Raw genomic sequence first — 20,176 nt, forward strand, 5'->3', positions numbered from 1 at the left:
GAGTTTGACCGCTGTGGAAGAAATGTCTTGGAATTTAATGGTGGTACGAAGTTTTAGGTGGCCCTCTTAATATGAGTATGGGCACGTTTTAATACATATTTTTATATATGTTTCTTATATACGGCATGTATTAATGTTCGTAAAAATATGTTGTATTTTGTTTTAATTACGTTGACCATTTTGTAATGAAACATATAACATATGCTTGTGTTTTTTTTTGATATATGGGAGATATGTAAGTGTACACAGGAGCAAAAAGATTTGGTGGTGCAGCGAAAACCATGTGTGGAATGTATTGAACACACAGCAGTGTGTAAAAAGATAGAACCAGGTGATGTAATTTTTTTTGGTGTAAGAAAAACCATGTGTGGTTTTTGCACAAACAGTGCATAAAGAAAATGGTGAAGTTTTTTTTTGTAAGTCTGTGTGAATTTTGTTTACAGCAGTAAACTTATGTAAACTTTTATTATAGCAGTAAGTTGTTTTCACTGCAGTGAATGTAAAAAGGGATTTACAGCAGTTAACCCAGTAATTTCTCAGAAATCTTTTATGGTGTTGAAATACTCTGTTTCTCTGTGAAATTTTTTTTTGAGTCTTCTGTGTGCATAAAAGATCCTGGAGTCAAAGAACAGAGCATTGTCTCTGTGTTTAAATTGAATCTTGGTTTTTGGTATTTTCCCTTTGAAAAATTCCCAACAGTTATAACGGGCTTGAGAGCATACTGTGGCAGCAGAGCAGCTCATAGATATTACAGATCAGAATGGCGGGTGGAAATTGCAGGACAGTCCAAATGCCACAGATTCTTTTTTGTTTTTCCCTCCTCCTGTTGCAACTTTACATAAAACCAGGCGATGGGGCGGATGCAGCTTCCGACAGCATAGTGTTAGGCAGCTCTTTGACAGGCAATGAGACCCGCACTTCAAAGGGCGGCAAGTTCAAGTTGGGATTCTTCAATCTCATCAACAACAATGTTAATAAATGGTATGTGGGTATTTGGTACGCCACGGCCAAACAGCAGACAATCGCTTGGGTGGCCAACAGAGAGCAGCCACTGCAGAACACGTCCGGCGTTTTCAATCTCACAGAGGACGGGAGTCTCCTTCTGTCTTATGGGGGATCCATCCTCTGGTCCTCCAAAGGAAACATGAAGAAGCCTTCTTCTGCTGTGATAAGGGATTCAGGTAACTTGGTCGTGCTGAGTGCCGAAAACACCTCTGAAATCATCTGGCAGAGCTTCGACCATCCGGGAAATACATGGTTACCAGAGATGAAGGTTGGTACGAATCGGACTCTGACATCGTGGAGGAGCCCTTGGGATCCGAGTCCTGGGCGCTTTTCCCTGCAGATGGATCCAAACGGATCCGACCAGTATGTTCTTTTGTGGAAGAATCAGACCAAGTATTGGGAAACCGGTATTTGGAATGGCCAAATCTTCAGTGAAATTCCGGAGATGAGACAGGATTCCATCTACTATTTTAGCTTTGTCGATAACGGTTCGTACAAGTATTACACCTATTCTGTGAAGCCCGAAGTCCCGTATCTCTCGCGTTTCGACGTGGACGAGTCGGGAGAACTTCGAGTTTACATTTTGCTGGAAAATAACGAGTGGAACATGTTCTGGGCACTGCCTAGGGATCAGTGCGACGTTTATGCCGTGTGTGGATCTTATGCATCATGCAACGGTAACAATGTTCAGCTCTGCAACTGCGTGCCGGGCTTTGTCCCCAAAGACACCCGCGAATGGGATTCTCAGCAGTGGTCAAGTGGCTGTGTTCGGAAAACGCCGTTACAGTGCACCCATGCCGTAAACAGGGCCGCCACCGATGGATTTGTAGAGTTGAGTGGCAAATCTTTGCCCGCTCAAGGGATTCAATACGAAAGGCAAGGGCAGTGCCACGCGGCCTGTCTCAGAAATTGTTCGTGCACCGCATATGCCTACGATGTTAATGGTACTTGTGTAATGTGGTTCGGTGAATTGATAAATCTGGTCGATACCTCAAGTGGGACCTCTCTGTTTCTACGGTTAGATGCCTCTGATGTGCCCAACTCCTCTAATTCCAACAAAAAGGTAACTCTTGCAGCTGCAGTAGGCGGCGTCCTGGGTGGGCTGGTTGCTATTCTGGCCCTTGTCTTGTTGTTTCTTTGGTGTTGCAGGCGTTCGCGATCGTCCGAAATAGAATACGGGCAGGGAACGCTGACTGTATTTACTTACAGAGAGCTGCAGAATGCAACGAAGAACTTTTCTGAACGGCTGGGAGGCGGGGGTTTCGGTTCCGTCTTCAAAGGAACTCTAACAGACGGCTCTCTGGTGGCGGTCAAGAAACTAGAGGGAGTGAGCCAAGGAGAGAAGCAGTTCCGCACGGAGGTGAGCACCGTTGGAACCACACAGCATATGAATTTGGTTCAGCTTCGGGGATTTTGCACCGAGGGTTCTAGAAGATTGTTGGTGTACGAATACATGCCCAATGGGTCACTCAGCTCCTCCTTATTCCACAAAACCCAAAGTCATGATCAGACTCAAAATAAGGTGCTGGACTGGAAAACGCGCTTCGGCATCGCGCTAGGGACTGCCCGTGGAATCAATTATTTGCACGAAAAGTGCAGGGACTGCATCATCCACTGCGACATCAAGCCGGAAAACATCCTCCTGGATTCCAATTTCTGCCCCAAGGTGGCCGATTTTGGGCTGGCCAAGCTCTTGGGCAGAGAGTATAGTAAAGTCCTGACGACCATGAGAGGAACCAGAGGGTACTTGGCCCCAGAGTGGCTCTCCGGCCTGCCCATCACTGTGAAGGCCGATGTCTACAGCTTCGGCATGACATTGCTCGAAATAATTGCAGGGCGGAGAAACATGGACGAGGTCTCAGAATCCAGCGAGGTGTTCTTTCCCGCGTGGGCTGCAACTCAGATCAACAGCGGAAACGCCATGGACGTGCTTGACAAGAAATTGATGGGCAATGCAGACGCGGAGCAGGTGAGGAGGGCTGCCATCGTGGGAGGATGGTGCATACAGGATGACGAAGATGCGAGGCCATCGATGTGTCAAGTGGTGCAGATATTGGAAGGCATTGTGGACGTGCCCCCTCTTCCCCCACTTCCCCTATCTCTGCAGAACTCTGCCTTAAAACCCGACAGTTTCGTCCTTTTCTTCTGGGAAACAGATTCTTCCGCGCGCGCACATGAACGCAGAAACAGTGACAATCCTTCCACTACCCTGTAGAATCTCACAGTTGTTTCTATTTCCTCAGATTTTGAAAAGAAATGTTTTAGCAGAGTCCCCCATCATCCCATAGCTTTTATTAGATAGGTGAATCGTGAAAGCTTTCTTCGAAAGTTGCAACGAGTTTAGAAATGTTTTAGCAGAGTCCCCCATCATCCCATAGCTTTTATTAGATAGGTGAATCGTGAAAGCTTTGTTCGAAAGTTGCAACGAGTTTAGCGATAGTTCTTACTTGTGTAATTGATATTATAGTTCTTACTTGTGTCATTGATATTATGACAACGTGTTTATAAACGTAGACAAAATACACTTTGGCAATTCACACAACACTACATACGCATGTTGATGTCTTAATGTGTATGGTTATGCGTGTGTGGAATGTCCTGCTGTTGCTGGTTCTTCATTAATGGTTTAGCCTTTTAAATTTTTATACTCGATAAGTAATAATGGAGACCACTGTGTTGTACTTTAATGAAATGCTCTCTGTCTGCAATTTTTGATTTGATGAAATTTACATCGTGGTATCTGAACGACTCATTTCTGTATCTATGCACAGCAAATTGCACATTTGTTGGAGAAACGACCACCTGAGGTTATTTTGTCTTATGTGTTATGAGATTATGGATTGTGAAACTCTTATTTTTGTGTTTTCAGATTGTCGAATGTGAAGAAACTCGTATTTTAAATGCGTAAGATTTCGAACTGAGAGGAGTTGGTATGGTGCTCTCACACTGCGTTTTAAAAGAATATTTATGAACTTTCAGACCTTCCCTTTAATGGTAAAAATATATTATTTAAAAAATATATTTTCAAATTTTATATGTGTAATGGAAAATTTTAAAATTTTTTGTCATTGAAGTAAATTGCTTGTTGTGGCATGGTACTAAGTTTAGATTAAGGTTCCTACCTTGTGTAGGTTGTAGATTATTTTGTTTCTTTTTCAATGTTATTTAATTCTCGTATGTGATATGTTGGTCCCTTGTCACAAGGTTAAAAGGGTGTGTTGAGACATTAACATTGTATAGATCTCATTGGATAAATCCTTAATTCTCCATGCAAAAAGGTTTAATGAGGTTTCCTTTAATATTCACTTGCACCTTTAAGTTAGCACAATATTATTATGGTGAGTAATGAGCAAAATTAGCACATTTCTAACTTTCAACTTGGAATCCAACTATTTACTAGAGAATCATAAGCTTTACCATTGATGTTCTTCATATCATCATGACTTCTTTGGACTAGTAACCATATAAAAGCTAGATCTAGTGTTAAAGCTCTAAAGCCTACATGTTAAAGCCTAATAAGTATTCATTTACTCGTTTATTTGTTATATTACTAGGTAGACTAGAACATTTTATTATAATTGCACTCTTTTTGTTGTATACTATATATATATAGAGACCTAATATTAGGATCATCATATTTTGTCTTTTACATTAGATTCACTATGTAAGGAGGCATGCCCCTCAAAGTGGATCACATTCATTAGCTTTCATACTAAAGAGAGAAGAACTATCATAATAAAGGTGGTCAAAATGTCATATTTTAGTTTGTTATAATTTCAAACATATAGTCTATGGAATATAGGTTCTGTGATTAATTCTAAAATCAAGACATTCAAGAATTTTTGCTATAAAATATTTTTGGTATTTAAAACATCGAACTTTGAAATTTTCAGAGTCCTAAGAAGACATAGCAAGTCACATGTGGAAAAATTGTCAGATTTTGGCAGATTATGATTTATGAGATATATCTTGTGGAACTTTGAGTGATTTTAAAAGCTTTCTCTAGAATTAACAAGTTTTTATTTTTTATTTTTAAAGAAATATTTTGGTGTCTTTAAATAACTTAGTGATCTATCATTCAATGGGTGAAATTACAATAGGGAAATAATACATGGAAGAACTACACATGGTTTAACTTGTTGGAAACCCCTCGAACACTTTCTAGAACCTCTTCAATTGGTACCAAATAAGATAGTACCTATATAAAGAATATCACTTCCATGTTCCTTTGGGTATATATGAAGTTCCTTAGGTATACCTAAAACTAGCTTTAAAGAAGCTAATTGGTCATCTTGTTATTATAGTACACTAAAAACAACACTCCACTAGTGCTTAAGTAGTTGAGCCGTATGACTAAGGACACATTTGAGGCTCTTATTTAGTGTTGTGAGATATTGGGCCAAGTATTATTGGAACCACCACGGATACCAGAGAGCTATAACACCTGACATTCCCTTTTCTTGTCATTTTCCAGTGAGTTAAAATAAAATGTGAAAAAGAGGTAAAGGAGAAGCTTATTATTTTCCATTCCATTGCTTTGCAACTTTAAGCGTCAACGATGCTTCTAGATTAGCGAAATCCGAAAACAAAATTCCTACGCTACCCTTGTTTCTGAAGTAGAATCGATAATATGTACATGCAGATGTGGATTTCCAATGTTTCCAAATTTTAAGATTTGTCATCAAATTTTAGTGTACATGATCCGAGTTGACTCAACTTCCAGATTTAACCAAGATCTTTTGCTTTCGTGATGTAGTTAGAATTGCATTTTATAAGAGCATAAATCAACATATATGCATGCTTAAGCAAATGGAAACATAATAAAAATCAGCAAATCATAGACATGAGACGTTGATAACAGAGTTCGTCAAGTGTGGACTACGTCTCTGGGCTCTATGTCAAGATGGTGTTGACCACTTCATTCAGTGCTGAAAATGGTGATATCGAACGTTGAAACCAAAATTATAGAACCATACTTCCAAACCAAAAAATGTTTCTACCAAAAGTAGTAAAAAAAAATATTCTTATCTTGCATTGGAAATCTATTAACTAAAAGTGCTAACATATACATATATATAACCTCTCATCAAATTCTATTTTTACACAATATTACATTTGTACGCATATATATGAATATTCTCAAGATAAACATTACAAATATATATGAATATACTAAATATTAATGAAAAATATATGTTCTACACAAGTGAAACGAACACTCAAGTAGAGATTTTTATCAAACACAATAAACGAACTAATAAAATAAGAAAATATTGACGTTGCAATGTTTTATGTAGTAAAGACACAATTACCTTATTAATTTTAGGCGATATACTTTTTAACAAAATTATGATATATATATTTTTAATAATGTGTTTTTGAATGCATAATAATTTAAAGATATTTCAATTAATTTTTATTTGATTTTAGGCAAAATTCACTAGTGACAATTTGACCATGACTTATGTAACTAGATTCCAATGTATTGTAAAAAAATATAAAAAAAAATTACATTTGCATTAATTACCTTAAGACATTTCAATATGAATAAAGTATTTGGAAAAATCGATATTAAAAATGTCATTTAGACAATATAAAATTATAATCTAACTAACCATTATATCAAAGACTTTGAAAATAAATATGATTAAAATATTTCTCGGTGAAAAATGGGTTTTTCAAGGTGTATTTCAAGAACCAATAGATTAAAAGTTATGTAATCTAAGTACTGTAAAATAATAATTTAACTAACTATTACTTTTTTTTAATAATTTCTATATTTCTCAAAATGAAATGTATTATTTATTATTTGATAGTTTATTTTTTATATGATGTAATTTGTTATTTTATATGATGTAATATGTTATTTGATAGTATATATGACAATTTTATAATTGTATCATTCTAGAAATTGAAATTTAATATAAATTTTAAAATGAAAAGCAATTAAATAAAGATTCAAAGATGCAAAATAATTAAATACAACAAAAACTAAAAATATAGGGCATATTAAAATTTTGAGTAAAAAATATAATTTCCAAAATATTTAACATGAATTTGGGGAGACACTTAAGCCTATTGCACTTTCTTACTTTTACTTTTAGTTGAAAACCTCTGCTTGACAATAGACAAAATTCACTAAATCCACCATTTAAAGAAACTTGTATTGCTGGCTTGAAAAATTGTTGAAACCGTTTGTAGCATCACTAGTACAAAACAGTTTATGGCGACTTCCCTGTCTAACCAGATTTATGATATTTGATATTTATTAAAAAGCTAGATCACTTCAACCATGAATTCCTTCACTTTACTTCACAAGAACATAACCATATATAACATTTTATTTCTTGCTAATATAAATTATTCCCAATAATCAACGAATAAAATATAAATTTAATTTAATTTAATTTTACTTCACATTAATTTTACACATTCTTCCATTATTATCCTTCGTGTTTTGTACCACTAGCGAGGATGTTGCTTTGGGATTGTCATAAAAGGGTGGATTTGATAGGGTCCGTGGGATTTTTCACAAATCATTAAGAATGTTTATCGAATCAAACTATCGAGTAGATGACACCACAAAATTAGAACAACGTTTATTTTGCCTTGATTCATCCTGTCAAATCATAGTTCCCCAGCGTTGCAGACACAAAAAGATATTAAAAATATTAAGCGAGTCGTTGGTTTTCTGTTTTGTTACCCTTCTCATCATTTAGTGATGATGTGTCAGTTCTATCATTCTATGATGCTTGATATTTTAATATAAAGTTTAAGATAGACGTTTGATGTAAAATTGGACTTTTTAAGTGTCACATACACATTTGTTACCCTTCTCATCATTTAGTGATGACGTGTCGGTTCTATCTTTCTATGATGCTTAATACGTTTATGATCTTGACACGTTTCTAACAACATGTAAACATATGAAGAAAAGTATTCCTTAGACTGACAGATATACGCCGTGTCATACTATAAAAATCATGAAATATTACCTGGCGTACTGATTTGCTTCATCGTTTATTGTTGCTGCGAAGTTCTGAACACATTCTTGGAAAAATAAAGGTTTGAACAATTATTGGAAGAGAGATCTTGAAGCGTTAGAGCATGGCGTCGGAGGCAACGATGGAGGCAACCGCTAGAGAGTCGAGGGTGAATGCCCGGGAAGACGTGGTGACCATTATTTCAGGCAACGATGGAGGTAGCCGTGAGAGAGTCGAGTGCGAATGCCTGGGAAGACGCAGTGACCATAACTTCAAGCGATAAGGAGAAAGTATAAATTAGAAAGGTGGCTCTTTCCTTAGAAGCTTAAATTTGAAACGTCTTATTACCAGAAGTCATCTAGCTTAGGGTTTCCACCTGCAAAACCCAACGCAAATGAGAAAAATATCACAACTCATCATCCACAATGTGACAGGGGAATCGTATAATTAAATGAGTCGTTCAAGTGGCTAAGTTCAGTGATGCCTACATGTTTATCCAAGTCACTAGGGAGGAGAAATTCCATCAAACTCTAGAGGGTTCGACACGCGCATTGCAATTTTAACCAGCGAAATCGCACAACCGTTCATCACGACCAAAGAGTTTGTACAAATGAACCATCATTACACAATAATAAGGATAAGATCTGCACCCCATTTGATAAGACCCAAAACAATCATTACATAATAAGACCACAAATAATTTAACCAATTAGAACCTAGAAAAATTAGATTTAAAAAAAAATAAAAAAAAAAATTAAAATTTTTTCAAATGTAAACATTAGATAAGGTCGTTTAATTTTTGGGCATTTTAAATTTAATGCCAACATCAATACATTTTTGAATACATTATTACCCTGTTGCAACAGGGAATAATAATTCCAGGCATTATTGTTGCTACAACAAGTGATGGAAAACACATCATCACTTTAAAGTTTAAAATGCAACACAAAATAATACCAGGACATTCTACCATGCCTAGAAGAACCATTTCTCACTTATCAAAGTGAATGGGTCATCTCCTTGTGGCACATTCGCTGGTCGAACAACTGTTTCATCTGGTTCATGCTCAGATGCTTTGTCCTTGCGACGTTGCTCTAGATGGAGCCTACAACATGTGGCCTTTTGATGAGCACTTCTGTTACAATGACTACAATAAGTCTTCTTCCTCCAGATCTGCTTTACCTTCTTCCTTTCCTGCTTTTGAGAGGGTCTTTCACGCCTCATCCTTTTTCGTGCTGCCATTCTCTTCCAACACTCAGCAAGTATATGGTGATGTAAACCACAAAAGGTACATGTTTTTTTATGCCATGTTTTACATTCATTAGTAACAACATGATTGTAATCAAAATGAACATTCGAATTTTGAGACTTATTATACCTTTCCTTGTTGTCTCTGGTGTAATTATGGCGATGAGAGCTTGTCTCTGCTCTTTCCTTGCACTGGACACTACCATGGGATGATGATGATGTGTTCCCATCATTCTCTATCCTTGACGATTTCAACAATGTCTTGGAAGCATTTGACACCCTTGAGAATTCTCCTTCGGTGTATCCCAAGCCTACAAATCGAGGTCTTTGCATGACCTCCAATGGCTGGGTAATGCCTTGGATATTAACACCAAGTTATTCTTCTTCCTTGTACCTCATCTAGGTAAGGATCCTCATGTTTTTCCTTGTAATTGGTATCTCCACGTTTCCAAGAGAAATTATACTATGTGAAGATGGAATTGAAGGGAAATCAACGTATTTTACCTCCACTGTTGAGTTGGGAAGAACTGATGAGGGATTCTCATAATTTGTTGTTGGTGGTTCACTGGCTGTCTTGACACATTCCCCAACTTCCTTTCCGACATACCCAAGTACTGCCTGACAGGGTAATTCCTCTACTTTGATGGGGTTGACAATGCCTTGGCCATTAATGCGCCTTTTCCTTCATACCCAATTTTCTTCAGCAGTTTGGAGCCAATTCCTGTGGTATGATTTTCAAAAACAACAAAATCATCATTAGGACACATATATGAAGTCGGAGAATTACTTTTTACCTCACATGGGTCACGCTGGAGCGTTTCTAACACCATGTCCTTAGCTTGCAGCTGTCGTAGCAACCTCTGTTTATCCTCTTTCTCTTCTTGTAGAAGCATCTTCAATTCAACATTATCTGCTTGAAGACTTTGGCTGTTGTGCTTCAGATCTTCCAAGGCCTCTTTCGTGGCTTGTACCTGATGTTGCAATCACTACTTTTCATCTGTCTCTTCTTATAGAGCTTCATACATTATTTCCATGTTTTTGGACACTCTGAGAATGGTCTCGTACATCTCTTTGTCATCCTCCCTCGTTGCCCGTTCCATTGTTCATGCTCGCAATTCACATCCACATGAAGACCGCTCTGATACCAAACTTGACCTGAGTTGACTCAACTTCCATATTTAACCAAGATCTTTTGCTTCCATGATGTAGTTAGAATTGCATTTTATAAGAGCATAAATGAACATATATGCATGCTTAAGCAAATGGAAACATAATAAAAATTAACAAATCATAGACATGAGACGTTGATAATGGAGTTCGTCCAGTGTGGACTACGTCTCTGGGTGTGGTGTCAATATGGTGTTGGTTGCTTCATTCAGTGCTAAAAATGGTGAAGATGTACATGGACTATGTTTTCTATCATACAAGGACATGTGCCCTCTACATGAGTGGCAAAGTCTCTCCGCGAAATGTTCCGCTACATGAACTATCACTCACAACAAACCTCCTATCAACATAACATAATATTACACATGGTGGCAACAAGTATCCCGCCATCATGGAAACAAAGGGATATCAATCAAAGCATACATAACAATCCATGATGAATACATCTCACATGAAATAGACACAAAGATTCTACATAATACATCAAGCAAGAATAGAAACAACATAGTACATCTCACAACAAATGATCAAAGAAGTACATGACAACAACACTTCATATACCTCAACTCTAATGTTGACTGAAGAATATAATTCTCAGCTTCTGGATCTAAATTCACCATCGAAATCATGGAGTCTAATGACATATAATCAACTGTCCACACTCTGAAATCTTACAGCGTCACTCCAATCTAGAAAATGACTGAAAAATAGAAGGCTCAGCTGCAAAAATTGACTACACCACTAACTTTTTGTCGTTAAGAGGTGTAAAATCGACTACCCATTTGTCGAATTCTAACACTGGCAAAATCTCGGCTTGTAGGAATCTTTTAGATTCCCCTGTGATTTTCCAAAGATTCCCTCCTCTACATTGACTAGAGATCTGCAACTCAAATCAGAAAACTCACCATCGAGATATTCGAGAAATTCTAAGAAGAATGAGTATAAAGTTCGCTGCATTCTGGATCTGGGAAATTTCAGCCTCCAAAGAATCGGGAAGATTCTCTCATGATTTTGGAAGATTCTCCTCAGTTGGGAATTTGCAAATATGCTGCTCAAAAGGTGAATCCGACCTCGCCATTGCATTCCCTACGAAAGTCTAAGAAAAATGACTGTAAACATGATTACATTATGACAAAATGAATTTTTACCTCCCAATAAATCTTTTTAGCATCTTAAGATTCTCTGCAAAAATTCTGTCTCGAAAAGCATGCCATCATGGTTCTGCCTCTGTGGACTATGTCATGGTTCCACTTCTCATCCGTTTCTCCATTTTTCTCTTCGTTCCTCGTTTCGTTCTACACCCCCCCCACCCCCCGGTGCAAATAACTGTGCGAGGGTCTTATGCACAATGAGCAGTGGATTTAAAAATAGCTCCCTCCTGGCACATTCGTTAAGGCGGATGGATAGAGGCATGTAGGTCAGGGGCATCAAATCCACACCCCTCCAAAAATATACACGGTTTGGTGGTTTTGTTTTTAAAAATGGCGCACACATATACCAACGTTTTGTAATGGCGGCAAAAATATGTAACGGTTATGGTTTTAAGTTTTGATTTGATGCGGTGGTTTGGTTTGTAACCGTTGGTGTGAGGGCACCTAGGAGGTGGGCCGGCCACACTGGCCGGCGAGTTCAAGCCCTGTCGCCCTTGTTTGAATGTTGACATGTGGTAAGGGTGGATGCGTGGGCCAGGTCCACCGGAGGTGGCTCACCCACCACCCATATATATAACATTTGTTATAACGTTATGCGTGTATGGTGGTTGGAGGTCCGGTGGGGTCACGGTCACCAGCCTATTTTTTAATAATAAAAAAAAAATTAGTACTTTGGTTTGGGAGGGGTGGGTCATGGTTGACCACCTCATCACATTATATTTTTTATTTTATTTTTGTTAATAAGAGGCCCCATTTTCGATTTTGTCAAATATAAGGGTTATTAGACAAATTATCCATCCAACAAATTCACCCGCTCCTCGAGAGCCAGATTCCATGTCCCAGAATCAGTCAATTTGTAGGACCATTAAACCTGGCCCACATGGCAACTTTGACAAAAAAAAATGACTGGATATTTCTCTCTCATACGAGCTCGGATATGAGTTCCGTTTGCACCGTTGGAATTAGGACGACGACCACTTCGATCTGGTGATAGTTTGGGAGCAATCTTACCATTTTTAATTTTAACCATTTCAGATTCTTCTGGGACTTCTACATGTGTCTAGAGCCACCTGGATCAATACAATACATAATTATCCCATAAACTATCTATGAAATAAAAAATGTAGGCAGTTAAAAAATTATTCGTTGTATTTCTATGGCTTAAAAACCATTGTATCCATCACTAGCCCATTTTGTGGGTTTTTGTTGGTTGGAATTAATGTGAAAATGGCTAATAGTTGTTTTAGCAGAGGTTTTGGACTTAAACCTTGGAAGTTAAATTATATATTTAAAAAAAACATAGTTTATATACGTGAGAGAAATTTGATGCCATTGCAGTGCAATATAACTTAATTTATTTGTGTTTTGCATTGGCATAACTAAACCCTTGGATCGCAGTGCAATATAAATTAGGTTGCATTTTGCAATATAAAGTTAAACCCTTTGGATTGTATTGCAATATAACTTATTTGATTTTCATTTTTCATTGTCAACTTGGGTGGACGGTTGTAAATTCCCCTGAGAGACCTCTTGTTGAGCTACGAAATGAGGGCTTGGCAAAATAAATAGCATGTAATATTGTAATGCCCTACTTGATCCTATCAGACTAATTTTGATTAGTGTTTAATTAACCTAATATTGAATTACAATTATTAAGTAATAATGGTATCTACCTACACTTTTGAATCTATAATTTCATTTTATTAATGACTTTTATTATTTGTTATTATTCTATTCCCAAAGTGTCTTCTCAAATTTAATTTTGGATAAGATATGATGTTCTCCAATTTGAGTGATTGAAGATTTTTGTGGTGAGAATGTTGAGAATGAGTATTTGGAATATTAACCACAATACCCATTTTAGTGTCAACGTTTCAAGTCTACAACAAGACTCGTCGTCAGGACAAATCCAAAGAAAAGAGTGGGGAAGAAGGGGATAAATAGTGAGAGGGATAAGAAGAGAGAAAAGGCCGACCAAATAACCCTATTTTAAAATTTAAGAAAATAATGAAAAATATTTAATTTGTTTAGGGAAATTTAATTAGAAATTGAGAATATTAATGATAATAATAATTATTTTTAAGGCTTATATCTAAGAGAATGGTCAATTTATAAATTTATAATCATTATATTATTATGAGAATTAATTGTTATCATTATTGGTAATAATTAACTTATTACTAATAATGAAGTTCAATTAATAATTTAATAAATTTATTATTAACTAAATTAATAAACATTATATTGAAATAAAGTCTATACTAATAATAATTATTAAAAATTAGAAAGGATCCTTCTTTAGAGCTAGACATGTTAGCCCTATCGAGTCGAGCTTGATGAATGAAGACCTTAGGAGGTATCACTATCAGCACTTAGAAGCAGAACAGGATCTGACTTACCTATGACTTACCTTCTCTTACCCACACGAACATCCTCTATTCACAACAATCCCTCTTAGCATCCTCTATTAGCTCCTACAGGATCGTTATTAGCTATACGTTCTTCTCTATTAGCTTCATTTACTTAGTTTACTTACAGCCCGGGCTAGCGCCCGGATCAGTACGGTTCAAGTGAACCTACACCGGGATGGGAGGGACATCTTACCTTTATGAATTACCCATCTTGCCCTCAGAAGCGCAAGCCCTCCGGACCTTGACTGGCCCCACCAGACCTTGAAAAACCTCCGCCTCAGGGGATTGGGGTGGGTGGGTAAATAGTGGTCGAGCCTGCTTGCGCATCCTCAAATGGCAAGAATAAGAGAGAAAGATGTTCAAACCTCCGCCATCTTAGCAGTTTCTGGATAAGTTGCTGTATCCTTCCGGCCGCTATTTATGTTGCTGTTTTTGTAGCTGTTGCAGTAGTTGTTAGAAAAAGAGAGGGATACTATGAACATTGCCAACCGTGATGTTTAAGCCCAACGTGATCTACCTCAGAATGAAATATGGACTGTACCAACTAGGCATTGCCTGACCTTACCTTCTCGAACGACTTACTTTCCCCCCCATATGTCAGTAGTATTTATGGATTGTGGGCCATTGCTAACGAGCATGCTTTTGCTTCTCAACCTACGTCCTGGCAGCCTGCTGGAACTGAGGACATTTGGCTTTCCCCCAACGAACATACGTATGTATGCTCTGTCAATAGGTAGATATTCGGGGTGGGCTATGAAAGTATTACTTGGGGTTCGAACCAGCCATAGACTGGCAAACCACTTTGTCTCCTAAATCAATGGATCAATATACGACGTATGACCGAGATCCCTCTACGTATATGACCTTACTTACTTTGTGATGTGATTTCTCGATAATCGAGGAGGGAGCTATAAAAAGGTGTTTTTCCGTGCTCATCTGGGGTCCGCTTACATGTATGAGGAACATATTCTATACGTTCGTTTTTTAGGGGTTGGTTACGAAAATAGCTCCTATTTCGATAACCAATGCAAAGCGAACCATGTCCTCTCATCTATGGAATCAACAAATATGGCTGGCACTCCTAGCCACGATACAGTTAGGAAGAAAAGGTAGGGCTGGTTGGCAAAGAGTATGCAAAAATACATATATAAATATATGCTTACGGCTACCCAAGACGCACGTTGGAAGGCCGGTCTTGCTCGTTCAGGTAATGAAAAGTGATCTTTGAAGCTAGTAAATGGAGTGGCTAGCCGCTGCTTGTGAAGTATGGAAGGAGACCACAAAATAATATGGATAGAATTTGAAATGAAATAGAACCCTTTTTGCCTTTCGAAGCGTCCTTACCTCTCAATGCCCGGGTATCCATCCAAATACTTCTATTGGGCTGATAATCCCTATCTTACAAGCTACTATGGCTGGGCTGACTAAGCTACTACAGGCTGGTCATCCCCACCGCTGCTAACCTGTATGAGTTTAACTCCCAAACAGCTCCCTAAAGAGCAAGAGGTATAAGAAGTGAAGTGATCGAAACCAAACCATTGCGTGCGAAGCTGAACATGGGCTTGAACCGAGGTATTCGTTATAAGTCTCGAAGTGCCATTAGTTCCGTATTCGTGTTCCGTATCCATATAGAAGTTCCGAAGGGCCATTAGTTCTGTCATTCGTTAAAGAAAGAATATATATAATGATAGTTATATTATTATAGGTATTAATCCAATCCTATTTTACGATGGGTTGTTTCTAACCTTGACCTTGCCTAGCTGGTTTGGTCCTAACCTTTATACCTTCACCTTGGGGCATTTATGCAGGAGCGGAGTAAGCAAATTACCTAGCTGTGTTACCTTCCTTAGTGCCCAACCTTGTACGATAATTAGTTCTCCTCAGGCAAGGATATTTAGTAGTAGTTACTGGGATAGTAGTTCCTGTATGATAATTAGTTCTCCTAAGGTAGGGATATGCCACTTTACCTTGTACGAGTAATAAGTAGTTATACCAAGGCCGGGAGAAATAGAAGTACGAAGTTGGCATTACCAGCCCATAGATTAGCACTCTTGGGCAACTATCTTGGGATGAAATGACTCCCATCCCAGCCCAAGAACTACCTCGGATGACCAGCCCACAGACTAGGGAGGATGCCCACCTCTTCTCTTACTCTAAGGATGCCCACCTGTTAGTCATCAGTCTAATCAGTCAAGAGGTAGGGTAGGATATAATAACCTTTCAAATGATCCGAGCGATTATCCGTTTCCCTAATAGATTATCCGTGATTATTGAGGGAAGATTAGATGAGAACCGTGCTTCTTGACTTGCTTCCTCTTCACTGTGTTCACTGTGAGCGTGAGGTGAGCCAAGCATGCGTTAGTCAGCGAACCAACCCTTACCTAGCAGTGTAAGGATGATTGAGGGAAGATTGAGGAATGGATTTACCCTTTACTCGTAGGGGGGGCCTTCCCTTTGAGTTTAGCTACTACGGTAAAGACCCTTACCCTTTACTCATAGGGTGAAAATCCTCACCATCGGAATGGTGAGCCCCTCACCTCTCCTCTCCTTATCAGTCGAGCCCCGTTGCCGGTCCTCACCATCGGAATGGTGAGCCCCTACCGGTCCTCTCCTTAACAGTCGAGCCCCTACCGGTCCTCACCATCGGAATGGTGAGCCCCTACCGGTCCTCTCCTTAACAGTCGAGCCCCTGTCGGTCCTCACCATCGGAATGGTGAGCCCCTACCGGTCCTTATCTTGGGGAATAAGCTTCCTTGCATTAGGAAGCGCAAGCCCCTCCAGGACCTTCTTATCTCGTAGAATTGGCTTCCTTATCTTGGGTTATAAGCTATCCTTTACGAGTTGGGGTGATAAGCCTACCCCAGATTTATATTGGGGTTGGATCCTGTCCCTTGATTTCTTCCCCTTGGTCAAGGGGAAGGAATCAATATAGGGATAAACTTACCTACGGGAAAGGGATCTTCGCTACGGGTCCTGGCTGGGCATAGCCCTTTGCGGAGCTTGCCTCTTTCAGCACAGGACCTTTTAAGACTTGATTTCAGGTGTTCCTTGATGCTTATTGCGTGGCCCTCTCAAATAAGTAACTAAAGGGTGGTCGAGCCTGCTTGCGCATCCTCATCCTTTTCTCCTTTTTCATGGGCAAGTGAAGGCATATTAGTATTTATAAATTGCGCTTCTACCTCTTTCCGGTCCCAGACAGATCACTTCCCCTTCTTCTTGCAAGTCTCAGTCAGATCCTAACCTGAATGAATAGCTTCCCATCCATTGAGATAGTCTCAGGCAGAGTCTCGCCCAGAAGAAAGATCCCTATTGGATTCAGACAACGAATTGAAATCGGGAGATCCCCAGATGGAATTTGACCATCACGAACACAGGTTCCTCCATGTCGTCCGAGAAAAGATAGATCTGAAATACCCTCTATTATCTATAAATCAAATATCTATATTTTTATTCTCAAGTTGTCTTCTTAAATTACTTTTGGATAAGATATGGTATTTTCTAATTTATTTCTAAATCAAATATCTATTTTTCTCTTCTCAAGGTACCTTCTCAAATATTCTTTTAGATAAAATATGGTCTTCTCCAATTTATTTCTAAATCAAATATCCATATTTCTATTCCCAAGATGTCATCTCAAATCTACTTTTGGATAAGATGTGATCTTCTCCAATTTATTTCTAAATCAAATATCCATATTTATATTCCTAATGTGTCTTCTGAAATCTACTTTTGGATAAGATATGGTAAGGAAAGTCAAGAATATTAAATTAAAAAGATGACGGGGTTAGCCATGACATTAATGGTAAGTGGTTGAGGTGGGTAAGAGGAAGAGATATAAAAGGAAGGATGATGAGAAGAGAAGGGGAGAAATATCCTTGTTTTTTATTTTGGCATTAGAGAATTTTATTTTGGGGGAGGGGGAATGTGATGAGAGAAGAAGGGAGAGAATGGAGAGAAACATGAGAGAGCTCAAATTTGGATCTATTGAACAATGTTGGTTTTAACTTGGACACTTTACAATTGGTTGGACTTGGGCTCGGAGGGCTAGGGAACTCGTGGAGGTTCCCTGGGCTATGAAATCATTCAAACAAATTAAGTTCTTATATTTCAAACAATGAAATATTTTCTTTGTTGTACTCATATTTCATACAATAATGATATTTTATGCCAAGAACTATTATGAAATTTTGCATACTAACAAAAGATAAATAAATTTAGCCCATGGGGCTTTGGATTGATGGAGAATGGGTGAACTGTTAAAGCACTCCTTGCGATAGGTCACTGGTCAAATCCCCATGAGTGATTACCTAAAAAAGAAAAAGATAAATGAATTTAAATTTTGGAAAGAAAATTACTTTTATTTAATAATAAACAAAAAAATCTCCAACAAAAAAGTGAATTACTCCACTTGGTTATTCATTGAAACACAAATAGAAATACAATAAATAAAAAATAAAAAAAAATAAAGTAAATCATAAACTGAAGAAGTATACAAATAAAACATATGGTAGAATGAATAAAGATAAAGAGAAATATACAAGTAAAACATACGCAAGATGAATAAAGATAAAAAAGTTACAGATTTTGTTATTATAGAGGGGACGTACCCGTCATCTCTATATCCATGACCAATTCCACATTTGTCATTACGATCTAGCATTTTGAGTGGGGAGGGGGCAAAATAAATAACAACTCCCTATATCCACAATAATAATAGAAAAGAATCGACAAAAATGAATGAAAAATGGAAGTAGAATAGTAAATAGAAAATAATACTTTCTAATTTACTAAAATAAATTAGGAGAAAACAATACTAATAGTAAATTAGGTGAATATGAAATAGTATACGAAATAGTATACACATGTATAAAAATGAGAGAAACAACAAACTGCAGTAAAAAAATAAAAAATAATAATAAATAGAAGTATATAAAAAAGGGCTGCAACATAGAATGAAATATACAATGATAATAATAATACAAAATAGATGTATAGTAGACAGAGGAGCTCAAAGCCTCCCAAATCACTTATCTTACACTTCAATACAATCGACCGTAGTATGAAAAAAAATTCATAATTAAATCAAAGGCTAAAAGAGTCCACCTTTGAAGTGAAAACCTCCATCATACTCACATTGACTGTTAAATTTACACCCTCATTTATGGTTGAAAAAAATAAGAGAGACGAAAATGCAAATAAATTACACCTTCTCTCTCCGTCGAAAGAAATTATTCAGAAAATATATGCATTATTTGTTAAATTAACCCACTCATTTATGGTTTAAAAAAAATAGAGAGGTGAAAATGGAAATAAATAGCACCCCTCTCTCCACTGGCAAAGTTGCCAAGAAGAGGCCGGTTTTCATTCAAACGAAAGTCAAGGTTTAACGGGTTCGTTGAGTATGTCCAACAGTTCATAAAGGCGACTAGGCGGGTTTTCATTCAAACGAAAGTCAAGTCAAAGTTATAAACTGAACTAGTTTAACGGGTTCGTTGAGTATCTCCAACAGTTCATAAAGGCGACCTACCTATCAAAGACAATTCATTAGGTTAAGTTCAAAGACAATTCATTAGGTTAAGTTACTAGTTATGATCACTTGGTTCACTTTGACTCATCAATTTTGTTCACATTTTTTTAATATATCCTAAAAGTCCATGATTATGAACCTCTCATTATTTTGTTTCGTATTTTTAGTTATAAATGACTGAAACTTTGAAATATTATGAAAATTCCTTTTTGTATTTTAATCCTGGTATTTATTTTAATTATCTATTTCGTTTTATAATTTTGGAAAATTATTTAAAAAAAAATTAATTGTGCTTCTATATATCTATATGGCACTAAATATATTGTATGTTTAATTTAAAATGCAAATCCTGAATGTGGTTACTGTTATAGAAACTATATTAAGATTGCTGTTATTTATTTTTTCTAATTAGATTAATATTTTAACTAGTCAATGAAAAGATTGTGTTAGGTAATGCTAGTTTATTTACCATTAAAGTAAAACATAGTTCAATTCAATGATGAAGGTTAGTTAATTTTAATTCATTTAAGTTATAAAATAAGTAATTAAGGTTATCTAAATTTCATTAATAAGAATTTACTAATGAAATGTTAATTAATTAATTATATACTTAATTAGTGTGAAATAAGTTAGTTAATTTAGAATTTAATTAATATTGTTAAATTTAAATTGATATAATATTAA

General features: G+C 37.1%; 1 pseudogene; it reads left to right on the plus strand.

Annotated features, from left to right (window-relative positions):
- The first annotated feature begins 704 nt into the window (after positions 1 to 704).
- Positions 705 to 3,478, plus strand: LOC149233334 (G-type lectin S-receptor-like serine/threonine-protein kinase At2g19130 pseudogene; annotated as a pseudogene).
- The last annotated feature ends 16,698 nt before the right edge of the window (positions 3,479 to 20,176 follow it).

The sequence above is a fragment of the Pinus tabuliformis genome, chromosome J, assembly GCF_031772625.1.
Source record: "Pinus tabuliformis cultivar Carrire ecotype Pingquan chromosome J, CPIR1, whole genome shotgun sequence".
NCBI lineage: Eukaryota > Viridiplantae > Streptophyta > Pinopsida > Pinales > Pinaceae > Pinus > Pinus tabuliformis.